This window comes from Palaemon carinicauda, chromosome 23, assembly GCF_036898095.1.
Source record: "Palaemon carinicauda isolate YSFRI2023 chromosome 23, ASM3689809v2, whole genome shotgun sequence".
Lineage (NCBI taxonomy): Eukaryota > Metazoa > Arthropoda > Malacostraca > Decapoda > Palaemonidae > Palaemon > Palaemon carinicauda.
This window is the reverse complement of record NC_090747.1, coordinates 70,884,587-70,901,566: the sequence shown is the minus strand read 5'-3', so window position 1 is coordinate 70,901,566 and position 16,980 is coordinate 70,884,587. Positions and strand designations below refer to the sequence as shown.

Below are 16,980 nucleotides of genomic sequence, written 5' to 3'. Positions count from 1 at the left end.
ATGCAAAACTGAAGTGTTACTATCTTTATAAAACCCTGTCTCAAAAAACAATTCATATCAATTAGACATTATCATTATAATAACCAATATTTTAATGTTATTGTTATCATTATTATTAATTTCCTCTGAAATACCTTAGCGGTAATGATGTCTGATTATTCGTGAAGACGACGCTGGTCGACTCCGTCGGCCTTTTACGCCAATCAGAAACCTTTGATTTAAGAGGTCCACTTTTAATTGGGTAAAGTTTCACGAGACAAATTGGGTAAAGACTCACGCCACCTCAGCCCAGTCTCCCCATTGGTTAACCGACTTATCGGATGTCTTTGAGGCGGGGCGTTCCCCGACCGAGGTTATATATTGAGTCGAGACCGTCTTTACATCTTTTGTTAAGTTTGGAGTTTGAATGTATGAATGTGTGATAATAAACCTCTTGGATTATATCACGGATGAAGGACAATATATACTATGATTTACTTAATATGAACTAGGTAAGTGATTCTGAACTGTATTTTTTTCTAATAAACTTTTTAAGATAAGGTGAACTTCATAATTTTTCTTTTTTGCTTTCAGGCCGAACTTCTGAAGTTTGGAAAACATCTCGGATATATTTTCCAACTTTAATCTATCATGTTTGTGTAAAATGTGGATAAATCAAAGAGAAAAAGCAGCGGGAATTATTTACGCAAGGTGTGACGACTGCCTCACGACAGAGGGAACCCAGTGCGCATGCGCAGCCCAGCCTCAGTGCAAGGATCATTGGTATTTTTTAACACTAACTTAAGTAATCTTAGTTTTAAGTGTGTATAGTGTGTAAGTGGTAAATTCCACTTGGTATTTTGCCAGATTCTCCATATATATATATATATATATATATATATATATATATATATATATATATATATATATATATGTAAACTGAACTATTCTCCGACAGGCGCGTCTGCCATTTACAGAAAAGTAAAATAATCAAACAATAAAATACAGAGCAAGTACATATACCCAATATTTACATAACTGCTCCACGTCCTCTCTTGCCCAGCCATCGAATTCCTGTGGTAGTACTGGTACTATTACTCTCCTCCCCGACTCCTGACGCTACACTATCATTAAATCTTAAGGCCTATTAAAACACGGCTCGACATGGCGACTGTACTTATATTAACACACACACGCACGTACACATATATATATATATATATATATATATATATATATATAACGCGTGTGTGTAATATTTTTTTTTCCATATATGTGGTGTATCAAGTTTTAGCCTACGGGTTTTCAGCGACTAGTTACAGTTTCAGGTTGTTAACCCCTGGTCGAGAGACCTTGATTATCCCCGCACCTTGACTGCCCCACGGATGCCCTTCAGGTCCCATGTGTTGAAAGCGTTGGATCGACCTATCAACATTAAAATGAATGCGATATATATATATATATATATATATATATATATATATATATATATATATATATATATATACACACACACATATATATATATATATATATATATATATATATATATATATATATATATATATATATATATATATATGTGTGTGTGTGTGTGTGTAAGGATGAGACTTTAGAAAACTTCCCACACCTGTGAAACCGTCATCAACGAAAAGTTCAGATCTTCAGGGACTCCTCTCACTGGCATGCTCAAGCCACTCTCATACAATAGTCACTTGGTCTTGACGCCCTTTCATTCTAAAACTTTTGCCATCTGTTGTCATTATCGTCTCGCATGGCCTTCTTACTCAGGCACCTAAATGAAAATAAGTTTTTTTTTTTCAATCTTTTCATCTTTGTTGATTATTTTTTTTCTGCTCATTGATGAGGTTCCATTACATATTTTACCCTGTGAACCATATTTAGCACAATATGCTGGCACTTCTCTCTCTCTCTCTCTCTCTCTCTCTCTCTCTCTCTCTCTCTCTCTCTCTCTCTCTCTCTCTCTCTCTCTCTCTCTATATATATATATATATATATATATATATATATATATATATATATATATATATATATATATAAAACATGCCTGAGGCCTTTGTCCTGCATTGAACTAGAAATTGCTGAAATTGTTGTAGTACACATGAACGCACATGTACACGCATAGTCTTTGAATAAAAGCAGACGATGGGCCCTTATGGTCTCATCGTGTTTTGTAAGGCTTAGTTTTGTACTAAACCAATCACCCCCGTCTGTCTTTATTTCAACAGAAATTTTACCTTCAACACAACCTGTCTTCACAATATATGGTAGAAAAAAAATTTCATTGCATCTCTTGTCTGGTGAGCTATGTCTAAGTTTTGTATTCTACAGAAAATAACGGGTTACTTCCAAGCAGTTGATATATTCTTTTCATAACGTAGTCGCTTGCTCTTCCCCTATCAGTTATCTATTTTTAATTAAGCTTTTTATCAACTTTTCCAATTTCACATATTTTAATGCTATTTTCCATTCTTCAATTGTTTCTTCTATCTGTTCCATGAGAACGAAGTCTCTCTCTCTCTCTCTCTCTCTCTCTCTCTCTCTCCAGCATATATACCATATCGTCATCATAACTTGCTATGATCATTAGTATTATATATTTTTCAATCGCAATGAGAATGTAGCCAGTGTAAACATGCTCATTAGCACTACGTTCCTCATTATTACATTTACGGCACCGTCTCCTGTCTTTTATGAACTCGTTCTCCTAGACATGGGAATATTCATTCCATTCTTCCGCCACCTTTGAGCCCTACCTGCCCAAACTTGGTAAAATGTCTTGCTTTACAGTATTTCAGACCTAAAAATCATTTACATAGACATATCCTGACTAGACGTTATCCTTCTCTGTATCCTATAGGCCTAAGTAGGGTATACTGTATGATCGTTCATTGTGTCTGTCTTCTGAAGCTTATCGTGTTAAAGAATGTTAGAAAAAATCAAACTGGAGTTGAATGGATTTATCGAGCGTTACGGATACACAGACGGACACAGGACGTTTGAGCCTAAATGTCACATACTCCTAGACTTCTCGTATATGCTACATTTTTACTCAAAATTTCATTATTGTATGAATCATAGTGGATATTTCTAAGAAGTCTTTACTTGAAGCAGAAAATGATGTAGATTGGAATATCTGAGAGTTGAAAAAAGAGAATCAAGCAAATTGAATAACAGATATATGGCCGTGTCGTGTTTTGCGATTGGCTAATCAAAAGTTGTGTCTGAAAGGAAACATTTAGTTAAGTATGCGATATCTTCGCACACATGAAAATTATATTTTAAATTTTTCCATCCTTATATAAGTCAATCAGCATTCGTTGTTTTATTTCAATATAAATTTTATTCACTTTCAAGCAACAATAGACGTTACGATGAATCCTTGATCAAATTGTGTATTCCTGCTACTAGATGGCGTTAACGTCTTCGTTCACTGGCAAATTCCATGAGAGATTTTGTTTCGGGAACCTGCAAGTACAGTATATTTTAAGAAATTTTATAATGTAAAAAAAAAAGTATATCAGATAAAAAGAGAGCACATATAGAATATATCTGGGGAACGCAAGTGATATAATATTTATTAGAATTATGTGTATCCACATAGGCACATTTACCACCGCGAAAAAAAGAAGGTTCGATGCTTTGAAATTCCGTTGGAAACATTCGCCCCTGAATAAGATATCAACGAAGTTTCGATAACATGGAAGTTTGTTGATAACAGTTTCAGTTAAACTATCCTACCAAATTGAGCATGTTTAGAAAACACCTTGCAAGATGAACAGACAATTACTGTGTAAAAGAAAGACAGCTATCGTCTTGTACTATAATGGGGAGAAAGATGCAATGATTTTAACAGACAAGGGTCTACTACACACGGAAAACTCATCTAGGTGAATTGATGCTTAAAAAAGAAACATCAAGTGATTCGGGGAGCACGTGGTAAGGCATGGATATTTTTATGTAAAGTAAAACACACCTATGCTTTTAGGTGAACGTGACCTTGTGCCTGCACCATAGATGATGCCATTCCAAGTGTATGATCATTTCTTGCACATGGAAGAGGAGGAAGGAAGATTTTCTCGAATCCGATTGTGTATGCTGTGGTGTGGGGGCGGATTATCGGCGTCAGTGCACCTCATACAGCGCACTGTAGGCAACATACTAAAGAGATTTTGCAGAGTCCCTTCGACCACTAGTCTTCTACTCCGTTCCATGAGCCATTCTTCCATTTTGCTTTCATTCTATTACAAAATTTGCTTCAAATACAAATGGATGCTTTCCTTTTATTTGCACTTAGGGTCACCCCGTCCCATGTTTTGGGCCACATAGCCCAAATTCCATGAATCTACTCATTCAAACACTTCCTATTAAGTTCTTAAGTATTTGATCTATTAGCTAGACTTTCCATCTAATGATTGAATTTCAGAAATGCTACAGGTTTTCCATATAAAGGCAATTAGAGAAATAGACAACCATAGGGAAACTATAGAGGAATTTAAAGAGATACCGAGATTAGTAAAATATTTCAAAACGGGACGGTAAAGGGAACTCGTATGAATGAAATTGGAATTGTTGCATTTAAGAAAGAAATAGTAACATGCAGAGATTTATCGGTAAGAATTGGAGATGTAAGATGCCGGACTAAGAAACATCTATTGAAAATGTGTTTAAATTAGAATGAATGGTGGAGGAGCATGTGCATCTCTAACATACATGAACTTCTTTAACTAATAAATACTACAAAGATGAGGTTCAAATAGGGAATACCGACAAGTTCGTGTGAGGGTTTAGTAATAAAGCATGTTTAAAACAGTAAATGAATTATTACCGAGGATCATAAAAGCTCTTGATAATGGAGCTAAGGCAGAAGTGGTCAGCTAAAAAGTCTATAAAAAGTATCTAGTTTTCCTCAAATTCCATTAGAAAGAATTGCGCCATATTTCCTCACGGCAATGTTCACCCCTGTTAAGCAAAACAGAAATATGAGCAAGTATATTTTAAAAAGCATAGGACAACAACAACTATTATTATTATTATTATTATTATTATTATTATTATTATTATTATTATTATTATTATTATTATTAGCTAAGCTAAGCTACAAACCTAGTTGGAAAAGCCGTAAAGGCTTAAGGGCTCCAACAGGGAAAAGATAAGTGAGGAAAGGAGATAAATAAACTACAAGAGAACTAATGAACAATTAAAATAAAATATTTTAAGAACAGTAACAACATTACAATAGATCTTTCATATATAAACTAAAAAAAAAAATAAGAGGAAGAGACATAAGATAGAATAATGTGCCCACGTGTACCCTTAAGCAAGAGAACTCTACCCCAAGAGTGTGGAAGACCATGTCACTACCCAAGACTAGAGAACAATGGTTTAATTTTGGAGTTTCCACCTAGAAGAGCTGCTTACCATAGCTAAAGAGTCTCTTCTACCCTTACCAAGAGGAAAGTAGCCACTGAACAATTACAAAGCGAAGAAAATATTGTTTGGTAATATCAGTGTTGTCAGGTGTATGAGGACAGAGGAGAATGTGGAAAGAATAGGCCAGACTATTCGTAAGCAAGCGGAAAATGAGCCGTAACCAGAAAGAGGAATCCAATATAGTATTGTCTGGCCAGTTAAAGGCTTGTGTCATTTTTTCCTTCGTCAGTTATCAATACTGCGCAATGGTATGGTTGTTAGATTAAGTATTTGTACATCTTTTATGGGAGCTCGGAAGAAAGCAGATAATAAAATCCAGGTTTTCTCCATTTTGGCCTAAGTTGAAGGCTATATGCATTCTTATAGAATAATCTGGAATGCAATGTGATCAAGGAAACCTTCGGCTACGTAGAATGAAGAATGACAATATAACACATAGAAGATAAGTACGATTAAATGTAGAGGAATTTGACTGATGACTGAAAAGTGTGACAAGAAATAAATGCCAAGATAAAGAGTGGAAAGTTGCTATTATTATTATTATTATTATTATTATTATTATTATTATTATTATTATTATTATTATTATTATTGCTTGCTAAGCTACGACCCTAGTTGGAAAAGCATGATGCTTTAAGCCCAGGGGCCCCAACATGGAAAATATCCCAGTGAGGAAAGGAAACAAGGAAAATGAAATATTTCAAGAGCAGTAACAACATTAAAATAGATTTTTCCTATAGAGAACTTTAACAAAACAAGAGGAAGAGAAATAAGATAGAATAGTGTGCTCGAGTGTACCCTCAAGCAAGAGAACTCTAACCGAAGACCAAGGTCTATAGATATAAGGCCGAAGAGAGTGGAAGACCGTAGTAGAGAGGCTATGGCACTATCCAAGACTAGAGAACAATGGTTTGATTTTGGAGTGTCCTTCTCCGATAAGAGCTGCTTACCATAGCTAAAGAGTCTCTTCTACCCTTACCAAGAGGAAAGTGGCCACTGAACAATTACAGTGCCAACCTACTACCTTATGCTACATCATGTCATGGGAACCCACAACAGACTATGTAACTGCAGTTGCTATAAAGGCTAAGGGCGAGCCTGGGGTATGAGAAAGATGGTTTAAGGGCACCGTGGTGTAAGTGAGACAACATAGAAAAGCATATCTAACATCGCAAGTGCTTTCATCTGTTAGCAAGACAAGCGAATGAACAACCAAGATTAGACATAATTGTGAGACTGGAAAATTAGAGGGGATCTTACCTGGACGATTACTTCATTTAAAGTCTTCGTAAAAATAACATGTTTGATAAATTGTTTCATAAGTGGAAAAAGAAAACAATCAACAGTAAATAAATGTAGTGAAAGGATGACGAAAAGTACAAAGTTTAAAATAGCGGACAATGGAATCTATGCATGCACAGATAAAAAAATAGGGAAATTAAAAAGCAAATAGTCAGCCGTAGTATTAGAAAATATCAAGGACAAAACTTACAATGGGTTGCTATTATTATCAGTTTACTGAATGTATTAAGAAGGTTTATGATGAAGGTGAAACACGTGTGGAAATGTAAACCAGCAGGATAGTGGGTGGTTTGGTTTAAAAATAGGTCTTGAGGCAAGGATGTGCTGTATGCACATTAATAGCCTATCAGCGAATATGGCTTGTGATATGTTAATAATCTTTTTATAAGTATATGCGTTCGACCCATGGCACTTCAGTAGCCACCTGCTACATCATTTGCAACTGAATTCGACGGAGATACATTGGATTTCTTCAGGAAACGGATCTACGTCAGCCTTCCCACGCCAACACCCTTGGATCGAACTCAGGACTTTTGTTTGGAGTGTTACTGTTATAGATTAAACGGGCTATATATCTGCAAGGGTTCTTTTTCCTTGAGTAGCTCTTAAATGAGATTAAAAAAGAACAGAAAAAAACCCAGGAAGAGACCACAGCCACAGTAACATTGCTTTTAATGGACATGCTAAATATGCAGTGCAGATCCCGTAGGCTTTTCCATATCTCTAACAGTAACTGTTTTGCAACATTTTCATCTTATTCGCGGTCCTTAAAGCCATTGTCATATTTTCACGTACATTAATATTATCATCATTAATTCATTATTAATTCTTCGGACATGATTTTTACTGTAATCATAATTGAACTTAGGTAATAATTTCACTAAATTTACATTTTTTCATTTAATACACAACACCGCAAAGATATATTCACCAGTCTATCTAAACGTCTTCCGTATTCAGCCTTCGATTTAAGTATGCAATGCTTGCCAAAATATGACGTTGTGTCCAGACATGTCACTGAAATGATAAGCAAGAAGACAGCTGCACACCTACGTCAAGCTGAGACTTTAATAGATAAGAGCAGTGGTGCTTTCTTCTTTAAGAGGATTTATATTTTAATCCTGACATTTTCTGGTGACTTTAGTTTGGTGAAATAATCGTTTAAAGTAACGGTAATTCATATGAATGATTCTCCACCTGAATTAAAATGTTTAAATCATTGGAATAGGTTTTGATTTTATTTAGCATATCTAAGAGGGTGTTCAACAAGGAAAATGCCACACAAATATTGCAATATTTAATTCCAAGGGAACATATGTAAAGAAAGACAAATATTGTTGTTGAGAAACGCAAGTTTCAATCAAACACTTTTACTGTCGTATTAAGGTACTGAATGGATAAAAAAAAAAAGCTATATTTCTATAAAAAAAAAAGCTTGACCAGTAGCATAGCACGAAGGATGTGTAAATGGAATATATCTATAGACGAAAATTATTTAATTTATTGTGATATATCAACAACTCACAATGATAGAGATATGTAATGGCCTATATGTATCGCTAGAAAAAAAATGACATCTTTACCAATTTTCCGTTTATCACAAGGTGTCTTTTTCATAATTTATTATACGGATTCTAAAAAAAAAGAACATGACTGCACCAAAAAAAAAAAAAAATGAATCACATGTAGGCTACTAGTAGCGGTATAAGTTTATCAATTTTACTTGCTAATGATTTAATAAAAATGCATCAGTTTTTTTTTTTTGGCAAAATATATTTAGATAAGGTTCTATATGCTTTGGAGTTTCTTAAAAACTCCTATCAGGGAAATGATTCATTGGAAGTGATCTGCAAAAACCATAGCAACATTATAGTGTACTAGACGAAACGTCTTTTGTTATTTTGCATTCAAATGGTATATAATTCATTTCCAAGAACCTACCATCACCCTTTCTGCAAGGGTTGGAGTGCCTTCAGTGTACCTGATGCGGTGTACTGTAGGCATTACTTGTTCGTCTTTGCAGCGTTTCTTTGGTCCCTACTAGCTGTACTTACTGTACTGTATATCCTTCAACTGTACCTCTGTTCCCATGTCCTTTCTTCTATTTTGCTATCCAACCTCTTAGCTTTTCCTTCATAATAGGCTACAGTAGAGGTTTTAACCCTGTAGCACCTGGGCATTGAATAGCCTCCAAGGCTCTAGTCCCGTTGATTACGGCCCAAATTCATTCCAGTCTACTAAACCCCGATATCATTGCACTCTGAACTTTTCTCTTGAGTGAATAAAGAGTGTCGGTTCCAATGATAAACAACACTGATTTCATCAAATAACAGCACAAGCGATCCCTTTCTGCCATCGATGTAGCTGTAAAAGTGATGATACTTGCCTTAATATTTCTGGTTGGATATTGATCTTGGACACCCAACGGTGCATATTTATTTTTCTTGTTCTTTAGGGATAATCTCTTGACTGGTGACCCTGGATATGGTATTTAAAGGATCAAGGGAGCTCTAACGAATCAGGTATTTGCCTACGACCCACAGTTTTCAAGCAATTATCGCTGTAGTGTGAAAAGAGCCACTAATTGGCCCACATTGGTAATGTATCATTAGACTTATACATTATAAAAAGAAATTTAGATCAAAATCGCATTTAAAGTCTACCTCCTCTGCCTACTGTACTCGTTACTCACTGGACTGAGAAAAATAACCGGTCACTCATCAAGACGGCGGACGACATTTAGTCGATTTTTGGGTAAAAAATGAATTGATTTTCTATTCCTGGGATTTATTCTTCTGATCTTAATTTGTCAACGGCCTCGTCTGACTAATGCCTACAAGCCTTCAGGGTCTATGACCATAGCATTTGTGAAACCAGAGTCGGGATTACGTTAATTAATCAAATAAATAACACGTTGAAGAAAATTTGCGAAATGCTCAGTAACCCGCATATTGGTAGAATCACCAGTTCCAGGTAGAAATTATTATTATTATTATTATTATTATTATTATTATTATTATTATTATTATTATTATTATTATTATGCTGTAGTTGCTGTTGTCGATTTACCAAAAGCTTTAACGGAACAGAGTAAAAATTAAAAACTGAATGGTAATGATATATATATATATATATATATATATATATATATATATATATATATATATATATATATATATATATATGTATGTGTGTGTGTGTGCGCGCGCACGCGCGGCGTGTTTAGATGGATAAATATGGTGGCTTAGGTATATGACAGCCCAACAATCACGTTTGGAAATACAATAATCAAATGTAAGGGGCTGTGATTAAGTGGTGCAGCGCTCAACGCTCATTTGAAGGTCCATTGATCGCTCCTGGAAGACCGGGTGCCCACCAGTAAACCCCTCTGCAAAATGGTACCAGCTGTTGTTGGTTTCACGAAAGAGAAACGAGAAGGCTGTTCATTACTGGCGCCACCCTTCCAAAAGACAAGGTTGATGGCCCGGAGCCTCTCCTCATTCTGATTGCAGTTTACCACAGTTGACTCACCACCAGGTACAGTTGGACACAGGAGTCCCTGGCACTCCTCACTCCGAAGTGCACCTTGTCACACCTGTACTTCGTGGCGAGTAATCAAACAGATAATGTAATAAGAGATGACAGAGGTGATGGGTGGGGCTAAACACAGGAACTCAAAGCACAGTAAGGGTATGGCTGGATGCACTTCTTCAGAGCGAGGTGTACTAGGAATTCATGTGTCCAACTGTACAGTATTTACTGTTGATATCAACGGAAGTACAGGCATACGGCATTTGCCTCTCATGGGATTGATCTCGGAGTTCTTTCTCTCTGACGAAGGGGAACGAGTTTAACCCTGGTATACTTGCTAAAATTGATTGCCGTTTGGAGCCATTAATTATGTGATTAGTGCTACGTTCTGTATGATTGGTTGATTGATATTTAAACATTCATAATTTAACATTTGCATCAATTTGATTTACACTTATTTTCATAAAGCGTTTTGCACCCTTTTTGCGTTTTCAACGAGGATTGCACCTTAGCTTCTAACGGTTAAAACAATAGAGATTTCATAAATAATGATAATATACAATCATTAATTTCTAACCTTTCTAGTTACTCATGTACTTGTCTATTAGTGATCTTTTAGGAGAGCCATTTCAAATAATCTTTGCGATCAAAAAGATCATTAGACAGTCAACCCTTCATAAAAAAAAAAAAAAAAAAAAAAAAAAAAAAATGATCAGACAAGGTATCCAAGGGTATTCCCAAATACCCACATTTTCAAGGCCGCAATGTACCCTTTACAAGGTGAAACTGAAGGGCAGACCATACACTCGCACATTTTTGCATAGAAAAAAAAATATGGTCTTCCTCTCTCAACCGTTCTCTTGACGAAGGTCGCGGGTCTGACTCTCTTCATGCCAACATACACACGCACACCACCGGCTTCAGGGCCAATTCATATTTATTAGTTTTTCCTCTAAGTAACTAATGTTGTTCTCTATGCCTCTGGAGAACACAGATCTTGTATGCTTAGTAACGTTTTTTTCCTTTCCTTCACTATTTGAATTATTACATTTGCTTTTATAAGAAAAACCTATTTACATAATATTTTTTTTGTTTCTCATTGAGACATCTATTTTGAGAAAGCGATCTGCTAGCATAGGTGCTTATTCAAAAATGTATAAAAAGCGAGCTATTTTTATAAATTGACTGCTCTTGCATTTTTAAATATCTTATTCTTTACACTTCCTATATATATATATATATATATATATATATATATATATATATATATATATATATATATATGTATATATATTATATATATACATATATACATATATATATATATATATATATATATATATATATATATATATATACCAAATTCTAGATTAGGAAGATTATCTCTTTGCACGGAATCAAACTTAGAAAACTGTTCACTGTCCTCAAGTATCCTAACAGTTAAGGTGCGTCTAATCATGTTTACATATTTTGAGTCTGTGAAATAAGTATAAATAAGAGTGAAAACCGTAAAAACATCTGAGTTAAATTGCATGGAATGCAAACATTTCCCTGTTAACCTTGCTGGGTCGCAGAAAATACCAAGAACTACAAGGGCAAAGGTTAACATCCTCTGGAGTCACTTGTGACAAAACTACATCTCTAACACCCTTCTAGGTGCATAGCGTATGAGAGAGAGAGAGAGAGAGAGAGAGAGAGAGAGAGAGAGAGAGAGAGAGACTTCTTCAGCAACCGGTCGTACGTTGCCCTCCCTTCAGCAAGCCTTGAATGTGCATTTTAGGCGCAAATGATTTGTTTAGATTTGCGGCAAATCTAAACTTGAAGAACGCCTGACCTCACATCAGTGGGTTTTATTCCTCTACATCGTTTTATGATGACGTAAAATACGTACTTCAAGGTAGGATGGTAGTATGACATGCTGATTTTAGAATTGTGGTTATGGAGAAAGTTACGGCGCATTTAGTTCCAGAGTTTACAGATAAAATTCAAAATTAGATATTAATCATGGTGAATAAAAGTATATAGTAGGCTTGTTGTCCAAATGGGAAAAGAAAACAAGGGAAAGTAAGGAATGAATTAGATGAATATTATCAATTGTTAAAGTTTTTCTATAGTTTACAGAGGAAATACTTATTTTAATGTTAATGTTCTTAAAATATTTTCTTTTTCTTTGTTTCCTTTCCTCACTGGGTTATTTTCCCTGTTGGGTCCCTGGGTATCCTACTTTTTTTTTTAACTAGGGTTATAGCTTAGCAAATAATAATAATAATAATAATAATAATAATAATAATAATAATAATAATAATAATGGCTGTCTGGCAGTAAGAGCCAGGCAATCTAAAAGGAAGACCAGTCTGGATTTGACCGTTATGGACCATATTGAGAATTCAATTTCTTTAAAAAAAAATGTATGGATAGGAAAAATATGAAACGGAGATGCAAGCGAATGTGTGAATGAAAATATAAAATTATAGGAATCCCTTATCGAGCAAGAATAAACGATGCGATTGCCATTAACTGAAATCAGTTGGCCTCGGTGGTAGCCTCCCTATTATATATTACGTTTAACCTCGTGGCATATGTTGGGCATAATTCAAGAAATTCATAAGACTCATGAGAGTCTCGCATAGTTTACATTTTTGGCAGCATTCATAATTCGGTCTAGGACTCGTTCGGAGGTCTAGTATAGGCCAGAGAACAAAGAGGCTGTTTATGGGATCTTATGAAAGAAAGAAATCACATACATCTTTGATTTATTTTGGGGATACTGTACAAATTTTCAATTAAAATTTTCTGTTGATCAGACTCTCTCATTACTTTCTCAATAAGTTATTGCCTCCTTGAGGGAACCTTGCATTTACTCGGTCTATTCATAGGATGACCAATTTAGTATCACTTCGAATGTCATTGGTGTAACGGGTTTATTTTCACTTGACATTCATCCTCAGAGTAATATGATAATATCCACCAACGCACCACTTTACAGAGGACGTAAAGATAAGGCAATGAAGATTCAAAGGCCAAACGAAAATAACCTTTAATTCATTAGTGTTTGCGAGTGTTGATTGGTCTGCACCCATTATAGTGGTGTCTCTTTAAGTTAAGTAATTTCCATTCTTAATTTCTTCATAGACTAATTTCTACTTAAAAAATAAATGCATTTGTAATAATGTTTTAGAAAATAGAATGTTCCCCTCTCTCTTTCTCCCTCACACACACGCGTATATACCTCAAGGTAATTTATAGCTACACCTGGCTCAAGCACTCATTCAGTTCTAGTGAGACAGACATTTATTTATGGGTAATATAAAGACTAAACTGATTCATAGTAAATGTCCTAAACATGAATAAAGTCAAACGCAGATGCTGGCAACGTGGCTTGGTTTAGTTTAGGAGATCAAGAACCCAAAGTCTACTATACGTCAAAGCAGTGGAGGTATATTGCTAACATTCAGAATGTCTCGTTAATTATGTTTAGGATGAGCACATTGTGACACGCTACTTCAGAGAGAGAGAGAGAGAGAGAGAGAGAGAGAGAGAGAGATAGAGAGAGAGAGAGAGTATAATACGTAAAATATACTCAGGATTATAATTTTTCCGTTTTAATGTATATTTACGGCTATAAACTTATAATCGGTGTTAGTAGTAATAATGATAATGACAATATGAGAAACACAAGCTCTCTTGAGCGGTGTGTCAATGGAGATTCCACTTAAAATTCTTCTTCGTTAGAATTTCATTTAGATTGTTTCCCATCGAGACTTCAGCCCATAGCTGTACTTATTTCATACCATACTTACCTTAGTTTCACTTTTCTTCCATCTTCCTGAACAACCTCAGTTTAACTTCATGGTGTAACTGAAAGGTCAAGGTCAACCCCAATCTCCACTTGCGCATGGGCGCTGAATGGCATTATAGGCCTAAGCTCTGGGCTGTAAGCCCCCAACGCCCCCATAAATAGCATCCTGCTTTTCCAACTAGGGTTGTAGCTTAGCTAATAATAATAATAATAATAATAATAAATGAGGATGACAAAAATTATTCATTATATTTCTTTTTCTGAAATGTCAACTGTTAAAGGGATAAAACGCGGCAAGGGAAGTAAAATTATAATTTATGTTCCCCGCAAACCCGTTATGCCTGATGGAAGTAAAATCCCTTTCCATATTTCATCCTTAACTATGATTAGTTTCTTGATTATTCTCTTGATTTTATATATCCAATTAATAGATTATAATTTCATCAATGATAATTTCTTATGTCTTGCGATAGGACTAATTAAACTTACTGTAAACGAACCTAACTAAGGACATACTGTAGGGTCCTACTTGTTTCTAGCGTAAATTACTTTATTTGTATCAAATTCTTGTATCCTGCATGAACTGATGTGACGCAAAAAAAGAAATAAAAGATAAACGTCTGTATTCATTTCTAACTTAATCAGTATAAAAGGTAAAAACTACTAAGTCAAATACTCTGTCACGGTTTAATACAATTGCACTCTGCTTGAAGGCCAAGGCATTGGTGGTTTCTCCAAATCTCTGCTTCGTGGTATCCCATCAAATAGAATTTCCGGGAAACACCGCCAGATGGCGCTCGATCAAGATTTCAAATCCCGCGAGGAGATTGTTTATGTAATCGCTGAAAAATCACCATTAAAAATAGGTTTAGTTTCTATTTGTGCATCGGTACTAGGAAATGAAAATTGAAAAGCTCAAGATAGAGACGACTGGCGAAATCTAACCGAGGCCCTTTGCGTCAATAGGCGTAGGAGGAGATGATGACTGGAAATTTTTTCATGATTGTCTTGTTTGATTCTTTGCTGTATTTCATCCTCAAAATATAATTTTCGGTAGACCTCGAATAAAGGAAACAGACGAAATTTAGAATTATATGAATCAGGAGTAAATGGAAACTAATAAAAGAGATGAAAGGAAGAATATTTGCAGAGTACGAATAAGTAGAGAAGAAATAATCGTGAGGTTTAAATTCCTTGTCTTTGTTATACAAGAGTTCGAAATTTGGCGGGAAACCAGAGACCGGTATCCAAGGGGACGAAGTGGGACAAGAGGGATTAGTGAGATTTACCCTGGGGGTAATTGCGGAAAGTGTTGTATGTGCAGAATGTACGAATTTCCCAATTTTGCAAGTGTCTTCTTTTAGAGGTAAGATTGCCTCTCTCTCTCTCTCTCTCTCTCTCTCTCTCTCTCTCTCTCTCTCTCTCTCTCTCTCTCTCTCAAGCGTTTTGTTAGATAGGCCTACGACAGGAAGTTCGACGTTCATTCATTGGAAAAGTTTAAATGGAAAACATATCCTTGTTTCTGTTAATTGACGTTCACTATTGTGCTTTTATATAGAAAGATTTGATTTATTTAACACATTCTTATCACACTTTATATATATATATATATATATATATATATATATATATATATATATATATATATATATATATATATATATATATATATATATATATATATATATATATATAAGTAGTAGGTTGACCAGGGCACCAGCCATCCGTTGAGATACTACCGCTAGAGAGTTATGGGGTCCTTTGACTGGTCAAACAGTACTACATTGGATCCTTCTCTCTGGTTACGGTTCATTTTCCCGTTGCCTACACATACACCGAATAGTCTGACCTATTCTTTACATATTTTCGTCTATTCTCATACACCTGACAACACTGAGATTACCAAACAATTCTTCTTCACTCAAGGGGTTAACTACTGCACTGTAATTGTTCAGTGGCTACTTTCCTCTTGGTAAGGGTAGAAGAGACTCTTTAGCTATGGTAAGTAGCTTTTCTAGGAGAAGGACACTCAAAAATCAAACCATTGTTGTCTAGTCTTGGGTAGTGCCATAGCCTTTGTACCATAGTCTTCCACTGCCTTGGGTTAGAGTTCTCTTGCTTGAGGATACACTCGGGCACACTATTCTATCTTATTTCTCTTCCTCTTGTTTCGTTAAAGTTTTCATAGTTTATATAGTCAAATGTTTATTTCAATGTTGTTACCACTTAAAATATTTTATATTTCCTTGTTTCCTTTCCTCACTGGGCTATTTTTCCCTGTTGGAGCCCCTGTGCTTATAGCATCTTGCTTTTCCAACTAGGATTGTAAGTTACCAATAATGTTGATAATAATAATAATGATAATAATACTGTATATATACATGTATATATATATATTATATATATATATACACATATGTATATGTAAGTATGTATATATATATATATATATATATATATATATATATATATATATATATATATATATATATATGTGTGTGTGTGTGTGTGTGTGTGTGTGTTTGCCTTGGGATAAACTGTCATAGCAAAAGCTCTGCTTTGTTGTGAGTTAAACATTTTGGATTGGATATATTACAGTTCATATTCCAAAGGCTTTGTTCGATGGTCCTTGCGAAGAAATGATATTTCATTGACGAAAGAATTGATTTCCCAAGCTAGGGCTGCCAGAAGGATCCTTGGGAGAGTTTCCCAGGGATTTTGAGTGGTACACTACCAGGGAAGAAATAGAAAGAATGGAATCCTCATGGATGTTGGAGAGTCCTTATCAAAATGGCTTGAACTAAGTTTCCGGATAATATATTTATTACAGTTTTCTCGAATAATTATCCAAAGGAACCAGAAAATTACCTTGGAGAGCAAGGTATATCTGGAGGAGAGAGAGAGAGAGAGAGAGA

At 35.1% G+C, this 16,980-nt stretch overlaps 1 long non-coding RNA gene across 1 annotated transcript in view; it reads left to right on the top strand.

The window, feature by feature from the left end:
• Positions 1-394: 394 nt before the first annotated feature.
• LOC137616966 (uncharacterized) overlaps positions 395-16,980 on the top strand; it is a 144,924-nt gene continuing 128,338 nt past the window's right edge. The window contains exons 1-2 of the long non-coding RNA XR_011039530.1: positions 395-491; positions 574-762. This is a non-coding gene — a long non-coding RNA (uncharacterized lncRNA). The remainder of the gene's footprint in view (positions 492-573; positions 763-16,980) is intronic.